Source organism: Podarcis filfolensis (genome assembly GCF_964270895.1).
Source record: "Podarcis filfolensis genome assembly, chromosome: 11".
Classification (NCBI taxonomy): domain Eukaryota; kingdom Metazoa; phylum Chordata; class Lepidosauria; order Squamata; family Lacertidae; genus Podarcis; species Podarcis filfolensis.
In genome coordinates, this window is record NC_139613.1 from 34,411,008 (window position 1) to 34,430,947 (window position 19,940).

General features: G+C 41.8%; 1 protein-coding gene and 1 long non-coding RNA gene across 2 annotated transcripts in view; one reads left to right on the plus strand and one right to left on the minus strand.

Moving 5' to 3' along the window:
* Positions 1-19,940, plus strand: part of LOC310744908 (uncharacterized protein) — a 263,309-nt gene that overhangs the window by 154,640 nt on the left and 88,729 nt on the right. The window lies entirely within an intron of this gene.
* Positions 4,356-19,568, minus strand: LOC310745121. The gene is made up of 3 exons (XR_014539957.1): positions 18,405-19,568; positions 5,065-5,157; positions 4,356-4,425 (listed from the first exon to the last, which is right to left on the minus strand). It is a non-coding gene; the product is annotated as an uncharacterized lncRNA (long non-coding RNA).

Genomic DNA, 19,940 nt, shown 5'->3' on the forward strand with positions numbered 1-19,940 from the left:
GGTGAAGAAAGCTGGATGGCCCTTAGAAGGGGATTCCTTCCTGGAACAGACTTCAAAACATAAGGGACACCACACACACCAAAGGAGTGGTTAAGAGCATCAGCTGTACATGGAGGATAGAAGTATTTGCCGAATTCTCCAGTTATACTGTCAGACAGAGGAGCTATAAGTGTTATGCAGCAGTGCCTATGTTCCTGCCTTTATTTGTCATTATGGGACATGGGCGTAGCCATGATTTATTTTAAGTGGGGCACTCTTTATGCTGAGGGAGGGGCAGAACCGAGTTATCTGTGATGTAATTGGTCAGTTATTTATTTTTATTTATTTACTTGATTTAGGAGGAGGCAGCTTCCCCTATCCACTGCCCCTTGGCTATGCCCATGTTATGGAATTGGCTATAACTATAATGGAAGCTGTAGCTTGATTAACCACTTCCTGTTTCAGTTTCTTCTCTCCCTCCTCACTTCCACTGCAAGCACAGGCTAGTAGTTTTGTTTTTGTGCAGACATCTTAAAAAGGAAAAGGTAAAGGGACCCCTTACCATTACGTCCAGTCTTGGACCACTCTGGGGGTTGCGGCGCTCATCTCGCTTTATTGGCCGAGGGAGCCAGCGTACAGCTTCCGGGTCATGTGGCCAGCATAACTAAGCTGCTTCTGGCGAACCAGAGCAGTGCACGGAAACACCATTTACCTTTCCGCTGGAGCGGTACCTATTTATCTACTTGTACTTTGACGTGCTTTCGAACTGCTAGGTTGGCAGGAGCAGGGACCGAGCAACGGGAGTTCACCCCGTCGCAGGGATTCGAACCACCAACCTTCTGATCTGCAAGTCCTAGGCTCTGTGGTTTAACCCACAGCGCCACCCACGTCCCTGCAGAGATCTTATTGCCATAAAAAACAGCTAAATTATGAATATTAAGGTATCCACAATTTTTCTACATGCAATGTTGCCCTTACAGAATCATCAATATTTCTAAGCAAATTAGGAGATCTAAAGTTTTGGCAATAGCCAAACAAAAATCCACAACAGGAATAGGATCTTGAGCACTGTACTAGTGTAAATGCTATTCACCCTAGTGGTCCTATGGCGGCAGTCAATAGGTAGCCAACCTTAGGGATTTCTTTTTACAACCTACAGATAATATTTTCTATGGTCTCATCCTCTGAATAGGAAATGCTCAGAGTATTAATAAGTGGAATGAAACTGCCAAACTTGTAAAAGAGAATGTTTAAGGGTTAACTACAGCTGTTTCCTGCCTGAAATCTATCACACTGGATATGTACAAATGCTGACAGTTACTTCAAAGCCTCACATTAAAGGTAGTTTAGAAGCTAAAGCTAAGTTAATTATTACGGAACAAAGTCTCTAGCAGAATGTTACAAGATGCAAAGACATTTGGCTGGGAGTGGACCAGAAGCCTTGAACGTCACAAGAGTATGAAGGCGTTTTTAATTACTCTCTCTCTTTGCTCTGTAACTGTTCTGAGTCAAGTCTTACTCAAAGGGAAAGAAGAAAGTTTCAGTGAATCACCAGTGCTACTTCCTGCAACATGTTGCTTGCCCTTCGTGTCTCCCTGTAAAAGAAAGCAGTCGTCACATCTCTGTAGCCAGTAATACCCGAGGCATGTGTGTATCTAGAATCTTAAATAGTGTAGATGTTTAGGCCCCACCCTGCAAAAGCTCCCGCATGCGTATGACTTCATATTTAGTAATAAGGAGATTGAATTCACCGGGTCTATTTTACACCCATAGGAAATGAAGGATTCAAAATGTTACACAGCAGCACCGTTACTCATTGAATGTTTTTTGTGGTTTTTTAAAATTGCCAATAGCACCTCCCTCCCAGACCATTTTCCTCTTGTGTTATGACCTTTCAATTGAGAGAAGGGGCTGTCTTATTAAGGAATTTGGCTGTTCATCTGGCCCTCTGCCACAACTGATGGAATTCATCCTCCTCTTGAGGAAGGCAAACTTTTTGTCCTCTTGGCTGGCAGAGGGAAGCCTGCTCCATTCTCCTCACTGCTGACTAGCTGACTGAGAGCCCACCTGGGCTCAATCTCCCAAAGGAGAGGAAGGCTATATCAAGACCCAAATGGACGACCCCCCCATTTTGGGGGGTTTGCCCCTTTGAGGGGGCAGCATTTTCCCTTGGTGCCCTCCATCAGTGCTGGCTGCTTGCCCAGCTATGAACCTATCTGGACAGGAACAGCCTAATTTCTGTTGTCTATGCTGTGGTAACCTCTAGGTTAGATTACTACGTGTTATATGTGGGGCTGCCTCTGAAGACTGTCAGAAACTTCAGCTAGTGCAGAATTAACAGCCAGATTGCTCCCCAAGGCAAGATGGTTTGAGCATATTAAACCAATCCTGGGCCGGCTGCGCTGGACCCAATTCCAAGTGCTGGTTTTGATCTATAAAGCCTTAAAATGGCTCAGGATGGCAATACCTCAAGGGCTGCCTTTCCCCATAAGAACTGCCTCGGACCCTGCTATTATCATCTGAGGCCCTTCCTGGTGCGCCTCCTCCATGAGAGGTCAAGAGGGTGGCAACATAAGAACAGGCCTTTTCTGTGCTGGCTCCGTTTGTGGAATGCTCTCCCCAGGGAATCTCACCAGGCACCTTCATTACATATGTTTAGGCACTAGGTGAAACCTTTTCTATATAATCAGGCCTTTGGCTGATTAATATTCTATGGCCTTTTAAATGTGTTTGTGGGAGGGGGGATTATTGGTTAGTTTTTGTTATGTATTTTGTGCTCTCATTTTTTGAACCACTCTTCAGATGAAGAACAGTATACAAATCTAATAAATAATAATAATAATCTTTTCTTTTTCTTTGGCTGAAGAGTGAGGCTCTGGAAATGCTTTAAAGAAATAAAATTAAACACTTAATTTTAATTAAACTGATTCAGAGATACCATAACATTTCCAGGGAAGGCACACCCAAAGTATTTTGACATAAGTAATAAAAAGTTGGGTGCCCAAGGCAAAAAAAATCTGAATGACACCCTCACTTCCACTAATTAATGTATAGGACTATCTACTGCGGGAAGAAGGGGGGTTGTCCCTTTGATAAAATGTTTCCACTCATTTCAATGAGACATGAACAAGTTGCATTATGCCCTTTTGGTCAGAGTTGTCTTGTTTCACATCCTATAAACCTTAATGGCTCCCAGAATCTTTTTATATTAGGTACCCATAGGCAATCCATTATCTCTCAGTGTCAGACTCCAATATGGCCATATGGAGATAATAGGACTGACTTATCTGTTGTGCTTGTTGTATGAGCTATTGAGATGTATGAAAGGGCTTTCAGACATGTTTTGGGATCAGAGAAGGAAAAATCAATAAAAGCCTTTTCCTTTTCCCAATCACTTGTCACCAACTATAGATAGATTTTATTCTGGAAATATGTGAGGAATAAAGTTGCTAACTTAAAAACGCTAAATGTTCATTCTAAACCTCTAAGCTCTAAACCCTTCAGAGCATTGCAGACTGAAATTCTATGCACACTTATTTAGGAGTATCTTCTATTGAACCTAGTAGCAATTATTGTTGAATAAATCTAAACAGAATTCTTTTTTGGGACTTGAAATTAGGCTGTACTTCTTACATGCTGTGCTTTCACACAACTACAATGAATAGAATTCTCTTCCTTTTACATTGCGCACAAAACACATCATATGGGGACTTCTGGTGAGGAAAAACGGTGGGCGCCACGGCAGCAGGCAGTGAGCAGCCCCCGAAGCCAGCCAGAGCCAACTGTGCTACCAAGTTAGCTCTGGGCTGCTGAGGCTGCCGCTGCCACGTTTCCCAGGGACAGATTTGCAAATCTGGGGACTGTCCCTTGGAACTTGGGACGTCTGGTAACCCTAGTTTAGATCAGTGTTTCCCAAACTTGGGTCGCCCATCATCAACTCCCATCATCCGTAGCTAGCAGGACCAGTGGCCAGGGATGATGGGAGTTGTAGTCCAACAACAGCTGGAGACTCAAGTTTGGGAAACACTGGTCTAGCTAATCCATTTCCTGTAGGGATGCCTGCAGCTGAGTCACCATGACACATTCAAGTGCTCCCCCCCCCCCAAGGGGTATTTGTGATAGGGTGGGTTGTTGTTAAATACCATCAGGTCCAGGGTGTTTTTGTCAGGAGTAATTGCACAAATTGCCTCCTTCAAGGCAGTTAGCACCATTCCTTATGCAGAGGCATGTACACCACACCCTGAACCCACCCAAACATGCCCCCACAACTAACTTTAATCAGCCACATTGGTTCAAGGGCCACATTGTTGGGAGCATACACACAAGTACTCTGTCAATGTCACCAGGCTGCAAAAACTGAAAGTGATCTCACAAAACATTGGAAACCTCACTTGTGATTGCATCCATCATGGCATCTAGCTTGCTGTGGCAGTGAATGTCTTTGTCCTCACTGCCTAGCAAACAACTCACAAAGGGGAGGTGTCCCAGACTCCGTTCACTGATATAAGGGTCAACAGCCTACAGACCACTCTGAAGAATTCTGCTGGCCAATTTCTTGAGGATGTGATGGAAGCAGCAAAGTATGGATTTAAATTAAATTAATATATGTGCTGTTGTTTTAAACACTTTCTGTGCGTAAAAGATACACATATATACATACATATGTTTTAAATAATGTAACTGTTTAATATGAGTTTTTATTCTATTGTAAATTGCATTGGGGTGAATTATAGGAAGAGGTTCACAAATTATTATTATTATTTTTAAAAAAGTAGAAGACAATATTATCTGTGATGAGTGCATAATAGAAGGCTGTAGTCCTAACCCGACTTGCCAGGAAGTAAGTCCCACTGAATTCAATAGAACTTATTTCTGCATAAACATGGCTGGAGTTGTACTGTTAGTTTCTGGTTTCTACATTTTAGGTGTTTTCTGGGAAGCAAGACCCACGGTATGCATTGGACTGCAGTCTTAAGCATTGTGCTGAAATACTCTACACAAATACATAAAAAATAAACTACTGTAGCTAGGGGTTCTTTAAGTCATGGCTTTAGGGCTTTCCATGTGAAGCTGGTTTCAGCGAACTATACTCATCCACAAATCCAACATATTTAGCATTCTTCCTGTCTGCGCAATATTCTCCTTTGGCAATTCCTTGCCTCTCTTTCTAGAACGGATCTTGAATGAGCAGACCTTTGATTAGTCTCCTTCCATGTTTGTACATAAGGGTAATTAATGATATAATTATAGCATTAGGAACAGTGCTCACCAGCAATCCGATTGCCAATGACTTATTTACTCTAATTGCTAGTATAAATGTTGAGAATGAATCCCATTTTTTAAAATAACAGCAGCTTTCAGGTTCCTTCTTCGGCGCTCCTAAAAGAATTTAGATGAAAGCAAGAATAACTGAGACCAGAGTATCCCTCCCACCTCCATTCCACCAAACACATTTGGGATGAAAAAAATGTGGAGCTGAGTCTAGCTTGTGGGTGGGCAACATATGGTTGGACAATGTGAGCAGCCCCTATAGATACTTCTCAGGCATGTAGACCTAGAATATGCAGTGTGCCTAGAATACTAAGAACAGCTTCATACTACATGAAAATATGTAATTTTATTTCCCACTCATATAGCAGCTATTTAGCTATTTAATAGCTAAAGTGGGGGGGGGCAGCTTGAGGGCCACTGTCTCTTGTAGGCAAGTTCTATGTTGGATTGTGGCTACCATACGTGTTGTTGTTGTTGTTGTTCTTGTTATGGGCCCTGGGGGCATGCTTTGTATGGTGTAGCATCAACTCAAGTATGTTTAGATACAGAATCAACTAAGACCGTGCTGCAGTTAAATGCTGGGGACTTTTGAGAAATATTTCATGTCAAACTTTATTAAGACCCATGGACTCGAGAGCATTTTAAAGTGGCTTCTTCTCCCCTCCATTTGTTTTCATTTAGTGTATAAAATGTGCATCCCTTTACTTATTTAAGGAATTTGAAAATGCAGTGGGTTAATATGCCACCATGGAGGCCAAATGAGAGGAGGGAAAACATTCCTCTTCAAGATCGGAATAAATAAATTCATAAACTAAGTTTTAATCAGAAGGTTGTCAGAGACATCAAACAAGAGACCCTGCTTGTCTGGAGGTGTGACACTCCCCTGTAGCAATTGTATTGATTTTCACATTTTTCTAGGATTCGTGAAAAATAGCATGCCCTGACAACATTCTCTGATAATTTGAGCAATGATTATAACCCCAGTACTATAGAATGTTGAGTTAATCAGGGAGAGGCAGCTCCTGTTTTCTCCATTCCCCAGGCTGTGGTTTGAGAGCTGCAAGTGTGTTTTGATTATGTTCAGGAGGTTGGAGCAAAGCCCAGTGAGGAACTTTCCCCTATGAGAAACTCTCGCACTCATTGTTGTTCTCCGGCAGCTGCCACTCGGAGGCAGGCTGCCTGGAGGTCTCTCATAGCCATCATGAATAGTCACCATTGAGAGCCTTATCCTCTATAAACTCGTCTGACCCCTTTTAAAGCCATCAAAGTTTCCAGCCAGCACCACATCTTGCCAGAGCATGTTCTATAGTTCAACTATGCACTGTGTGAAAAAGGACTTCCTTTTGGAGGTTCTGAATCTCAAAACTATTATATGAGAGTGAGAAAAAGTCCAGTTTTCTCCACACCATGAATGATTGTATACACCTTTATTGTATCGTCTTTTGCTATCACATCTACCGCACAATTTGTATATTAAAGCCCCAAACATTGCTACTTTCTTGCATAAGTGAGTTGCTCTAGGTTCTTGATAATTTTGGTTACCCTTTTCCACGTGCTTATTTCATGCACATGGATTCTAGAAATGTCAGATATTCTACAGAGCGAACCCATTTTTAATAGATTTTTCATCCACCTTATCTAGGCCCACAGCCGCTGTAGGGTCTTTGCTTGGTGCATTGACAATTGAGATAGTTCAGTTGCTAGAGCATGAGTGTCTTAATCTCAGAGTCAGGGGTTCGAGCCCCATGTTGGGCAAAATAACAACAACAACAACAACAACAATTTATTATTTATACCCCGCCCATCTGACTGAGTTTCCCCAGCCACTCTGGGCGGCTTCCAATCAAGTATTAAAAACAATATTACATTAAATATTAAAAACTTCCCTAAACAGGGCTGCCTTCAGATGTCTTTTAAAGAGAAGATAGCTGCTTATTTCCTTCACATCTGAAGGGACGGCGTTCCACAGGGCAGGTGCCACTACCGAGAAGGCCCTCTGTCTGGTTCCCTGTAACCTCACTTCTCGCAATGAGGGAGCTGCCAGAAGGCCCTTGGCGCTGGATCTCAGAGTCCTGCATTGCAGGGGGTTGGACTAGATGACCCTTGTGGTCCCTTCCAACTCTATAAGTTCTGTGATTCTGTGGAAGTTCATATGTGGTGGGCCCAGGTTATGGAATTTCTTCCCTTTGGTTCTTTCCCCCCCTCTTCTTCAGAAGGCAAGCTAATACATTCCTTTGATTATTCACTTCCTTATTTATTTCCATGCATTTATATTCCACCAATATTCTGACAAAGAACCAAAGGCAGCATAAATGTGGTTCCCAATTGGTCTCCCATCCAAGCACTGACCAGACTCAGACCTGCTTAGCTTTAGCAAGCTAATCACCTCCTGTGCTTTATTTAGACCATACCCTGGGGCAAACTATATCCTGAGAGACCATAAGGAGGTGGGAACTCCAAAGCAGCCCAATGAAGACTGAGCACGCTCAGTGGGCACAAAATGCTGGATGATTGTGGGATAAGGAAAACTGACAGCTAGTGGGGAGAAAGATTAGAATGGCGTAACACAGATGTTGGGGCTGGGTAGCTGGCTGCCTGGAACCCGAAACAGGAGAACTTGTGGCAAGTTCCATTTGTTGAACGTTTTTCACTCATGGAGGCAGAAGGGTGGAATATAAGTCTCTTAGATTTATCAGTATAACAACTAACTTCATTCAATTCTGAATTCATATCAAAGGCGAAAATATCTGGGCTTTCACTGGAGGAAAGCTGAGGTCCCCATCTTCTGCATTTATTTGAAGTGCTCAGTAATACAATCTGCCTGCCTTTTTTAGGTAAGGATGTTGCTGCTTGTCCTGGAATGTCTGTGTGTATATGCTTGAAGAAAAGCTCTAAAAGGTTTAATTTACTTAACAGGGCACCTAATATTGTGGACAAAACAGACAGGTTTTGAGAGTATGTTATGCTCCTCAAGAAATATATAGTTGCATGCATGCACAGACACACACACACACACATTATGGAAGCTGATGTTTTGCATTTCTTTCCCATCAGCAATACTAAGAAGCTGTCGGAAGCCCTGTTCTGCGTGCTATCTGGAGGACAGCTATAACCAGCTGTATTCAACTACAGTATCTTGGCAGTAGGCAGATATGTAAGGAGTGGAATGACTCAGGGAGAAATGAGAGAGGGGGAGCCGCGGAAACTGGTTCAAGTAAACATGACATAGCTGCTGTCAGTAAGCTCCCAAGAAACATCACCACAAAACGCACTAGCAGAATATTTAGATTCCCTCTTGCTATGTGGAGAAAGTCACTTTTCAGAGGCTTGGAGATGATGCTATTGTAGCCCACGATACACGTGTTCATTTTTCTGCCCTGCCACAATTCTGTAATGCTTCAAGCAGTATCTGGAAAAAGCTGGAATTCTTTCCCAGCAAAATAGGAATTTCTGGGGCAAAATTCTGCCCCTTTTAGTTGCAGGTTCCACTTACAGGATAGCGCCTATGCTATTCCTTCACTGGTGCTGAATAGTGCATTGCCTGTCCTCTTATCTGTGCCCAGAACGTTTTAAAAAGTTTTGCTTAAGAAATTAGTTTGATTATGGAAATGGTTACGTACATAGCCTCTTATCAGCAAAAGCATAACACTGACCTTTTAAAGCAAAGATGTTCCCTCACTAGAATGTTCTGCCCTTTCAAGACCAGCAAAATTGACTAGACCAGAAGTGACCTGGTGCATCCCAGTCAATTTCAGTTTCACCACGCCGTATATGCCCAGTCCTTGAACTGTAGGGCTTGGCACTGCCACAGATGCCAAATAACACACATTCTGCATTGGTCAGGAATCAATCTTTTAGTGTGGCAGCACTATAATTTTGGGACTCTCTGACATCAGTCAGGCTCCTTCGCTGTACTCCTTTTAGTGCCTGCTAAAAACCTATTTTAAACATAGTTTTCACTGGATTTGCATATTATAAACAGAAGAAAGAGAAAGAAAGAAAAACCAGTAATGATCTTAGCAAAATACAGTAAAATTGTTTAGACAAGCCTACCCAGACATGAAGGTTGATGTATATTTAATCTGTTTTTAGTTTATTTCCAATTTTCATTTTTTGAATGTTTTAAATCACTGTTTTTGCGGGTGGTTTTTTATTGTTTTATTCTTTGTAAACTGCTTTCAGGATGTGTGTTCTTTTTACAATCAAATGTTATAGAAATTTTAATAAGTAAATAAATAAATTGGACAGGGGTCGGCAATGTGATGCCCCTCCAAAAATTGCCGGACTCCCAGTATCTCCAGCCTTCATGGTCGATAGTCTGGGATGATGGGAGTTGTAGACCTGGAGATCATCACATTGGCTACCCTTGGTATAGAACTAGGAGATGCATCTGACATTAGGAAAGAACTGGGAGAAACAAAGCAAGCACAAGTAGGCTTTTCTCCTCCACAGCCAGACATTTCACCTTTCTGTGTACAATTTTGAAACTACTCATGGTGGCTCAGAGCAAGTTCAATGCAGGGCTAAGGTGAAGATCACCTTGGGCCCTTTGGATTTTCCCTCCCTTTTAATTTAGCTCAGTATAATCATGACAGCTATAATGTAATGAAATAGTTCGCTGGTTTCATCATGAATAATGTGGGAGAACCCGTGGTAACTTTAACCATTCATGATAAGTCCTCTGATTAACATGAGCAAATCAAGTTGATTAAATAGCTGATCCTTCAAACCTGTTTGACTGCTTGGCTGCAAAGAATTAATTGGTTTGGAAACAGGGAGACCTGGCTGTCTTGAATGCTGAATGCAGATATTTGGGAGAAACTGCTGGCTCAGTCCCGTTTTGGGGTTCTGGACTCTGAATCTACCTGGGCCAGCTACAGCTTCCTCACTTTATCTTCTCAAAATAAAGAGCATACCCTTGTGAAGTAGCATGAATGCATGAAGAAACCCCAGATGAAACTGTCCCTAAATAGGTTGTCCTGAGTTTCCAACTCCTCAGAGAATGGCCAGTGCAAAGTGACAAGGGTGTTGCTTGAATGACATTTGTTCTTAATGGGAAATCGGCACGTCTGAAGTCAGCAGGATTCTGCTATTGTTCCATTAAAGTACATCTTGGTGCGCACTCTTTGTTCTACTTAGGCTGAAGCGCGGCAGTGCCAAAACAATTGAATTGAAGCCAGTTTAGGCAATTTAACTAGGCGGTAATTGAGGCTGCCTGTCCAGAACAGACAATGATGAAAAGTCCACAGTGACTTCAGTCACAGCCAGTTGGAATACATGTGGCCAGTTTATATCACTTAAAATAAGGTACAATGGCAAGAAGAAGGCAGGAGAGGGTGAAAGCCAGAGCTCCTTAAGAACCCAAGACCTTTCTAGCGGTTTGACTCAAAGCACAGCAGTGTGAGATCAGTAGCCCAACTACCCAATGAAAATGATAAGCTGTCCAGAAGGAGAAATTGACAGCTGGGACCTCTTCTGATGTTTGATCTCCTTGCCTTTAGACCACCTTCACTGAGCTCTTCTGTTTCTCCCACCTCTTACTGATGAAAGAAGCAGTGGCAGAACTCAGATAGGATCCCAAAGAGCAAATTTCAACAGCATCTGCAGAGCTGCCATCTCTCCTGAGCATGGTCCACACTGAAGTGCCACAACACAGAAATATGCATATATGTGCAATATGCCCAGTTCCTGCAACCTTTGCATCGTTTTCAAAAAATGTAAACAATATGATGTGTGCAGTATCTTGCGCATATTAACTCACACGATTTTAACCATATGCGGTTGAAGGTCAGCTGGTTGAAATTCCTCAGGTTAAATGGCACCAGAAAGAGCTTTTAAGCTCCCTGCCTTGCTTGCGGGTACAAGGCCTTCTTGGCGCGCTAGTTCTGGGATGCTCTGGTGAGATCTCACAGGGCCATCCGTGTTCCCACGAGATCTCAGGTGAGCATCCCTGGCCTTCCGAAGGCAGCATACTGAATAGGCCTTGCCCAACATGCAAGGCAGAAAGCTTTAAAACTCTTTTCACACTGGGAAAACCCAGGAGTGATTACTGTACAAGGTGGATGAGTATACATGCTTTTGCATATATGTGCCATCCTCAGAATGAAACCCCCACATAAGATCCGATGGAGATAGGTTCACATGCAGGACTGTAGTTCACCATTGATAGAACATTCTGACATTTTTTGCCAGGTAAACAACTATGGTATTTATAATTTACACATACATTTATCATGTAAAGTTACAGTGTAAAGTGTAATTGAGATGCATTGTCTTGCTTTACTCTTTAATTTCTCTTTGTTACCTAGAGTAGTAAAACTTACATTGCAACTTTCTTGCTTCAGGTTTGAGCTATACTCTAAGTAAGAGTGTTTTCTTAGTTGTAAGCCAGGCTCACCTCCTCCTAAGGTTGCCATATTTTTGAGCTATTTTTAAGGAAATCTACACTTCCAACATGGGTTGCCATTTTCTCAGACGTTTAAGCGATTTCCGCCTGGACACTGTTTTCGACAGCCAAATCCTGCACTGTATGACAACCCTACTTTCTTCATCACCTATAGTCAATGTGGCTGGATGACATGAAACTTGCTTAACATAAATACTTCAGAAAGCTTTTCAAGTTGCGTGTAAATACATCTGCTGCTGATTACACTAACTGCCTTGTTTCCCTTTACTTATGAGGAACCGAAAAACCATAGTGAAGAAATAATTTGGGCAGTTTTTCTTGGCAAAAGGTGCAGTTTTGTCTACCACTTGTGTGCTCTATGATTCACTCCCATAAAACATCATGCAGTTCCAAAACTATCAGAGATTTCACTCAAAAGTATATATACTGTAGGATATGGTGGATGGAAACTATGTCACATAAATTGCTATTTAAAGTTCTTTGCTTTTAAAAAGAAAAATCAAAGGACTGAGGAAATAGTGGAAAAAGCATTTTAAAGGAGGAAAACCAGGCTTCAAAAGCCCTGCTATATAACTTCAAAGGAAGGTTGCTCCAATAAGGCCGTTAACTGATCTTCAGACACTACATGTTCTAGAATACCTCAGAATACTTCTAGGTGCATAAATTATTACTGCTTTCACTTACAAAGTCCAGGGCCCTCCCCTTCAAGTGAAATAAGTCAGGGTCCAGACTTTGGCATCTCTCCTGGACTATAATTCCACACCTAATGGCAGAGAAATTTTAACTAGATAATGTCTTATGGGTTTTATCCAAATTCCCATAGGGTGGAAACAGCACATGATACAGTTCTTCTTCAACTGTATCATTTCAGAGAACAGACTGAGGAATTAGCAAATCAGATTTTAAATAAATAAATAAACATTTTATTTTATTTTATTTTATTTCTAGGTAGCTCACTGTGATGCCAAAAGGTTTATTTGGTTCCCCAGCCTCCTCCCTCATTTGTCCATTAAAAATTATATTAAAAATAATTGTTTTAGACTAATTTTTTTTAAAAAAATACTGACTGTGATGCCAAAAGGTTTTCTGTAGCCCCCCAAAATATGTTTATTAAAAAAGTTTTCTCAATAATACGCTTTTTTTCTACTGACCACTCCTGTGGGTCATCTGCTAAGTTTCTGTGATACCAAAATGTGGTTGATGAATCTTCCCAGACCTCCCCCATATTTGTCCTTTAAAAGAAATTAAAAATTACACCCACTTTGACATGTGTACCCCAGAGGGAGTTAACCATAGGACAAGAATGGCCCTCAGCCCCCCAAAGTGTTAGTTTCCCCTGACACAAGGTAAGAGTTGACATACTGTGTTTGGTTCTCCAATCCCCGAACCTTAGAACTGTAGGAAAAGTGTGTTCATTTGGCAAGCTCACCTGTCAGGGCTTGAGTCGGACACAGGTCAGCATGAAAGATGTAAGACTCCATTGTCAGTGAAGTTCACCCTTCATTCAAGGAAACGGCATGCAACTCTGCAACACTTCCCAGCAGGTCTGGCCCTATGGAGCAGTTGCCAGGACTGCCTTCCACTCTTTCTAAGGCTCCTCCTCTCTCGGATTTTTCCCAAGCAGTCTCAAACTGTATCTGCACACCTCTGGTCTCTGTTCTGCCCCCCCCTCATTATTCTGTGCATTCTTGGAGACCAGGACAGACAGCTTGGCACATCAGGAGAGGGAGACTCCCTGGATTCTCCAGCAGCCTCTTGACCCCACTTCCTCTGCTTCAGCCCCAGAATCTGAACTGCTCCCTGTCACAGGCTCTTCCTGCTCACTACACCCTGTTGCCTCTTCAGCATCCAGCCCCTCCTCCCAATCCTTGACCTCTCCTCAGTATCCCACCACCAATCCCCTGGCTCTGAGCTTTCGTCCTCTAGGGTTTCCTTTGGGGGTTCCCCGGCTGCTGCCTTCCACCACTCCTCTTCATCCAGCCAGTCCCTGACATCATCTCAGTGATTGAGCTTCTCTCTTGGTTAGCATGTAACACACTTTAGAAACTCTGGTCTGGAACTGAATAGGAGGTCAACAGATGAGTTTCCCAATTATAAGGCAACATTGAGATTGCATACAACCTTGCTTAACCCACCTAAGTCTTGATATGTGGACATTCAGTGCTAATGGCCCACTAAGTCTAGATAACTTGTGATCTGAAAAAGGGGCCTCTGTTTGTCCCTTGGGTATCCAAAGCTTGAGAATTGTGTTTACAAGGGCATCCAGTCTCCCTCTCCTCTTATGTCCAGGCATTGCGTGGAACACACTGGTATTTGCTTTATAGCCAATAATTCTCTCCATTAGTGCCTGCTAGTATTTTGCAATACTAGAACCTGAGAGTTGATAGGGGGGTTGGCTGTTTGCATGAGACATTCCTGAGCCTGCATAGACAGCGAAACATAACTTGCAAACTGATAACACACAGATCTGACTTTTAGACTGAGCAGTACATGACATAAAAACTCCCCTCTAAAACAGGCTCAGGAGTACCATCTGTCATTCAGCAAGGCATTCTGTCCTCTCCTCTCCTGCAATGATGTAACTGCTTCTTTACGGCCCCCGTCTCAACAGTATTTGAACAGACCCAAGATGCAATATGAAAATGCCATTTCTGAAGCCTGCAGGTATAATTAAAAGCAGAATTAGCTGTTGGTTGCATGCCACTTACTTATCAGTGTACAGTTGCTACATGCACTGTATTAAACATCTTTGCAATTGTTATTCAGTTGGTGATTTTTTACGTGTTTCTAATAGATTGTGCTGTTTTTATGCATTTTTATCTACAGTAAGCCCCCAACTTATGCACTTGTGTGCATTCAGCTTATGCATGTGACAAAACAATTTTGTAAAAGGGAGCGGAAAAGGGGAAAATGACTTTAGCCATCTCACCTGTCATGACATAGGCATTTTCTCCTCCTGCTTAACAAACACAGGTGTGGAGGTTTGGTTGGCATTCAGTTTTAGCATAGAACTGAGTCCTGATCATGAGTAATGAATTTCACGATTATATCTTAAGGCCTGCTGCCCCCACACCAGCTTGCTTTCTACTCATAGTTGCATGCTTTTATTTCAAGTTGATTTCATTCTCTCTCTCTCTCTCTCTTTTACTAAGCCACACCTCTTTTTATGCTTGATCGAACATATAAGTGGAAGTTAGTGGGAACGTCCATCAAACTCTTAAAAGTGTAAGAAGAACCACACATCAGTAATAAACAGAGAAAACTTGACGGCATGATAAAAATGTCTATGAAAATGCTTTTCATTTTTCAGGTCTGTTTATATGAACCATGTAATTTCAGGAGCAGAGCAAACTCTTGCCATATATATATATATATATATATATATATATATATATATGGACTTAAGTGAAATTCTGCAGTGTTAGCTTAACGTGAACTACCTTTGAAGGTAACAGAAAACACAAATGCGAGACTTAAGGGTTTCAATTTTCAATTTGTTTACCAGCTTATCAGCTGTTTATTTTAATTCCTGAAATGATTTAGCACTCTTTCCTTTTGGAGCAACCAGATCCTAGAAAAGCGAAACATCAGCTGTGAATACTATCAGGCAGGCCAAGTCACCAAATGCCAATCTAAGTAAACAGACATGTGACCCTGGCAGTGAGGACACAGCGAGACATTTCCCCTGCCTGCTTGTGCGTGGCTTGTAGGGTAATGTCACAGACACACCTTCCATATAAATCATATGTGAGCAGATCTTCAGGACAGCTGCTCCCCCAACCAAGCCTCTTTTACCCAAGCGACGTGTTAACCACAAGTCTGCTCCGATAACCGCAAGGAAATGCCGACAGGGCTTCATAGGAAAATGGTGGCTATTTTCGGGTGGGACTTAATCTCCTATCAGCAAATGTGTATCAGCACAGTTTTACTGATTTGGTCTCCTGCACAACAAACCTACTTCCCCCCCAATATAAGGTTTTTCCAAGTAAGGAAAGGAATCGGAAAGTGTGGGATAACAGTTGTTTGATCTTCGATGCAACATCACACAACCTCACCCACAAACAAAACCACCTCACACACTTTCTGCCAACAAATCAGGATGCATGACCGGTAAACAGGTTGTATGGAAGTGACGGTTGTCGCTTCCATTTTCCATCTTGCCTGTGGATTGTGTTGTGGACAATATAATTCACACGCACAAACACACACACACACAAATAAAAATAAAGTAGACACCACAATTGTTATTCGGTCAGTGATTTGTTATGTGTTTTTAATGGGTTGTGTTTTTATAGATTTTATGCATCTTTATATACAGTAAGCCCACAAATCACACGCTTTATGTGCATGGCAAAACAAATTTTTTTTAAAGGGGGCAGAAAGTGGGTGGAGTCCTGGAAAAAAATAACTTGGGCAATCCCGTCCACCATTAAACCCAATGTGTGTTGACTACACAAGATTTTGACTTTAGGCACGATCCCTGGAATCTTAGAGTTGGAAGGGACCCGAGGGTCATCTAGTCCAACCCCTGCAATGCAGGAATATCAACTAAAGCATCCATGACAGGTGGCCATCCAAGCTCTGTCTGTCTTGTTGTAAACCACCCTGGGGGTTGCACAAAGGGTGGTATATAAATCATCCCTATATATGGAAGTTCTATAGAAGATTATAGCTGAATGAGCTCAATCTACAGTAATGAGCAAGCAGTTCTAACACCCAAGGCCTATCTGGGTATGTAACTGTCCTTGCAATTTTATTTTGGCCTTCTTGAGTGACACTGCAGCTTGACAGCTGGCATCTGTTGCCTTTTAACATGTGAGATGTCAGCGTGGTAATGTCGGGATCATTTCCTTGCACTACAAAAATTGATTTTTCTTCATGAAACCTGTTGCATTTTCTGTTTCTTTCTGGCTATATTGCCCAATTAAACCCATTAACTTTCCTGGACAGTTTCTGTTGCTGGCATTTACTGGGTGCTATGGGCAGGTTGTGATCTCTCCTATCCTCCCTGCTTCTAAACTTTAAAACTTACATACTTTGCAGGAACGTTTGTTCCTGCTGGTGTCAGGAGCTCATATTAAATTAATACACTCAACACACACACACACAATATCCAGCATGCTTTGTTTTAGTACTATGGTGAAATTCCACGCCTCTGCAGATAATCTCAGAACAATGTTTTGTTACCTCTTATTAGAAATGCCACCATATTTAGAAAGCTCTGTGAGCTGGGGACACAAAACATATTCTTATAAGGTTAAAAAAATACAGCGCTGTGTCCAATCCCAGGAAGTCCTCACTTGAACTTGAATGAGCTATGATGTTTCGTGTCACTAATAAACAAACTAGAATCATATAATAAGCTACTGATTATTATACGTACTGCCACCAGTGATTTTATTTTTCACTTTACAAAGCTGTTCCAGGAAACAGAGGGGCAGCTTGTTCTTTTGAGATGGGAAAGATTTTTGCTGTGCTCCCCCCCCCCCCCAATTGCATAAACAGCCTTGTTCTGTAAACTGAGTGTGATAACCCCTCCTGAAAGGGAGTTGTGTTGAATAGGCCTGGTTACCACAATCTGTGACTTCTTCTAAACTCCCAGGCAGCTATAAAAAGCGATGAGATTAGAAAGTTATCTTTGCCCTCTCCTCGCATGTAATAAAACTGCTTTTATTCCTTTTCTGCAGAATTCTGCAGAATATAAATTCTGCAGAATTTAAGGGTGGAGTGAGGGTGATATATAGTACATATAAAGGATCTTTGATACTATTCTCAGATTTCCCCAGGCTATGTATTCTTTACAAAAAGGAAACCTGAGCAGTATTTTTCCAAGGAATTAGTTTGCTGCTGTTCTGTCATGAGTTGCTACTATCTGAAAAATAGTGAGAATTTTTCAAGCAGCCCACATTGGTTGCCAAAAACTTGGAGGATATGCAAATACTGCAACCCAGGTTCTATTATCTGATGGCTCCCAGGAATGACATGTGGATTTCCTTTCCCTCTCTCTGGTGAGCTTTTCAGTTGCCAGCTTGTTTTTCTTGGCCGGGCTAGATGTCCCTGATAGTTATTTGACAAACAGAAAATCACCAGGTTTAGTTTTTCTCAGAATTACATCTGCAAAGTAACCTCACCTGCAGAATTTCTGCTTGTCAAACAGTTGTGAAAAGGCACAGCTGCCCAGCCAATTCTAAGCTCGGTAGAGAAAGAACACACACTTCATAATTTGGCTACTGGAACCACTGTAAGGATTCCATTTAATTGAAAACTGAAGCTTAGAGAACCTGCTACATTCTGGCTAACACAATAGTGCAGGAAATGGAAAATCCCCAAAATAGGGCATTTCAGAGTTGGGTACGCTGCCACCACCTTTGGATAACCTCAATCCTCCTCTTCGCTGTTGTTCTAAACTAAAAAGGCCCAGCTTATTTGTTTATTTAACGAAATTCATACATCATGTTATAGATACCCCACAAGGGAAAGGGAGCAAGTATTTTTCTTATAACACATTGCTTGATCACAAAAAGGGGGGGGGGATCCTCAAAGCTGTTTACAAAATAATAATCTCATTTTATTGTTGTTGTTGTTGTTGTTGTTATCAGCAAGAAGAGTTAACAACATTTTGAGACTTTCAAAAAGTTAAAATAATGTTTCTAACACTTTCCTTCTTAAAATTATCAGATTCGGCGATAAAGGGAAAAAGAAATAAAATTAAATAACAAATTAGAAGTCTCATCAAGTCTCTAAATACCTGGGTGGAGGCTTTTGGTTTTTCCAGTATGCTCTCTTCCATTTTACAGCTGGCTTTTTCGTTAGTATTCCAAGCTCTGTGATACCCCTTTTCAGATGGGAGAGATCTGAACTGTACACGGTGTTCTGAATGTGGCTGGAGAGATGTATGAGATGCTTCACATTTTCCGTTTCCTAGTGATTGCTTTAACCAGATTTACAGTTTTACTGTCTCAGCACACTGATCTTATGCAATCCTAAGCATGCTTGCAAGAAGTAAGCCCGACTGAGCTCAACGTACTTATCTCTAAATAAGCATGCAGGAATAATGCAGCGTCAGTGACCTGTTCGCCATCAACTCAAGATCTGGTTTCCGTGTAGTCATAAAAAAGCGTCACTCGTTTCTTTTAGGTCACAAGGTTGAAGGGAAGCAGATAAGTTGCTGAGCTACGTTGCTTTGGGAATGTGTTGGATCCCTAACAGCAGACATCTGTGCTGTGGTGCAAGTTCTCACTTACGAAGTGACTGGAACATGGACCTTGAAGCCAGCTCCCTTTGCTGGAAAGATACCACAGGGTTTTCTATACAGGCAGGAATCCTGGTGTTGTCTTTCAGCAGGAACTCAGAATTTGTCTCCCCAAGTCAGATGATGATCTGGAAAGCCCCTGCAACAGTTTTAAGGTCAATGGATACAAGCAACTTCAAACCCAAATGCTTGGGTCCTCAAAAATATTGGAATTCTGTCCCGACAGCATATCTGAATGAGCAGATCAGAGCACTTCCCAGTATGAATGGATGAGAAAGAACAAAAGCCAACCTTGCAAACCTACATTTCTCCAATGAAAATTCTTGTTGTTTAGTTGTTTAGTCGTGTCCGACTCTACGTGACCCCATGGACCAGAGCACGCCAGGCACTCCTGTCTTCCACTGCCTCCTGCACCAATGAAAATAGGGACATTCTATTCTACATCAGGAAGCTTCTACTGTGTGAGATCTCACCACACATATATACGTCATATACATATACATCTGTCACCTTGAGCCAATTACCTCTCCACCTAACCTACCTCACAGGGTTGTTGTAAAGAAAAATGTGTGAAAGAAGGGATCATGCATAAAACCTTCAATGGATAAATGAAATGAAATAAAAATATATTTGCAAGCTGCCTTGAGTCCCTGTCAGGGAAAAAGGTGGGTAGTAGTAGAATAGTAATAATAATGGAAACTTTGAAAATGATCAGGAAGATACCAGAGAGTAAATCCTTTTGAACTTGGTAGGTCTTAGTTCTGAGTAAAAATGCTTAGGATTGCAGTGTAAGGCTGCACAGTCTTTACCCAGTTACCTGAGAGTAAGCTCTATTGAATACAGTGGGACTTACTTCTGAGCAGACATGTAGGCTTGCAGTGTAAGGCTCCACTTACGATAAAGGAACAAACACTTCCTAAAAGATGGCTGGCTGCTTAAGTATTGCAATTAAAGAATTTAAAGTGGTTATGTTTTCCTTCAAAATTATAGGAAGAGTTTTGTATGCCAGCTTCACCATTTCCTTCATTTGTT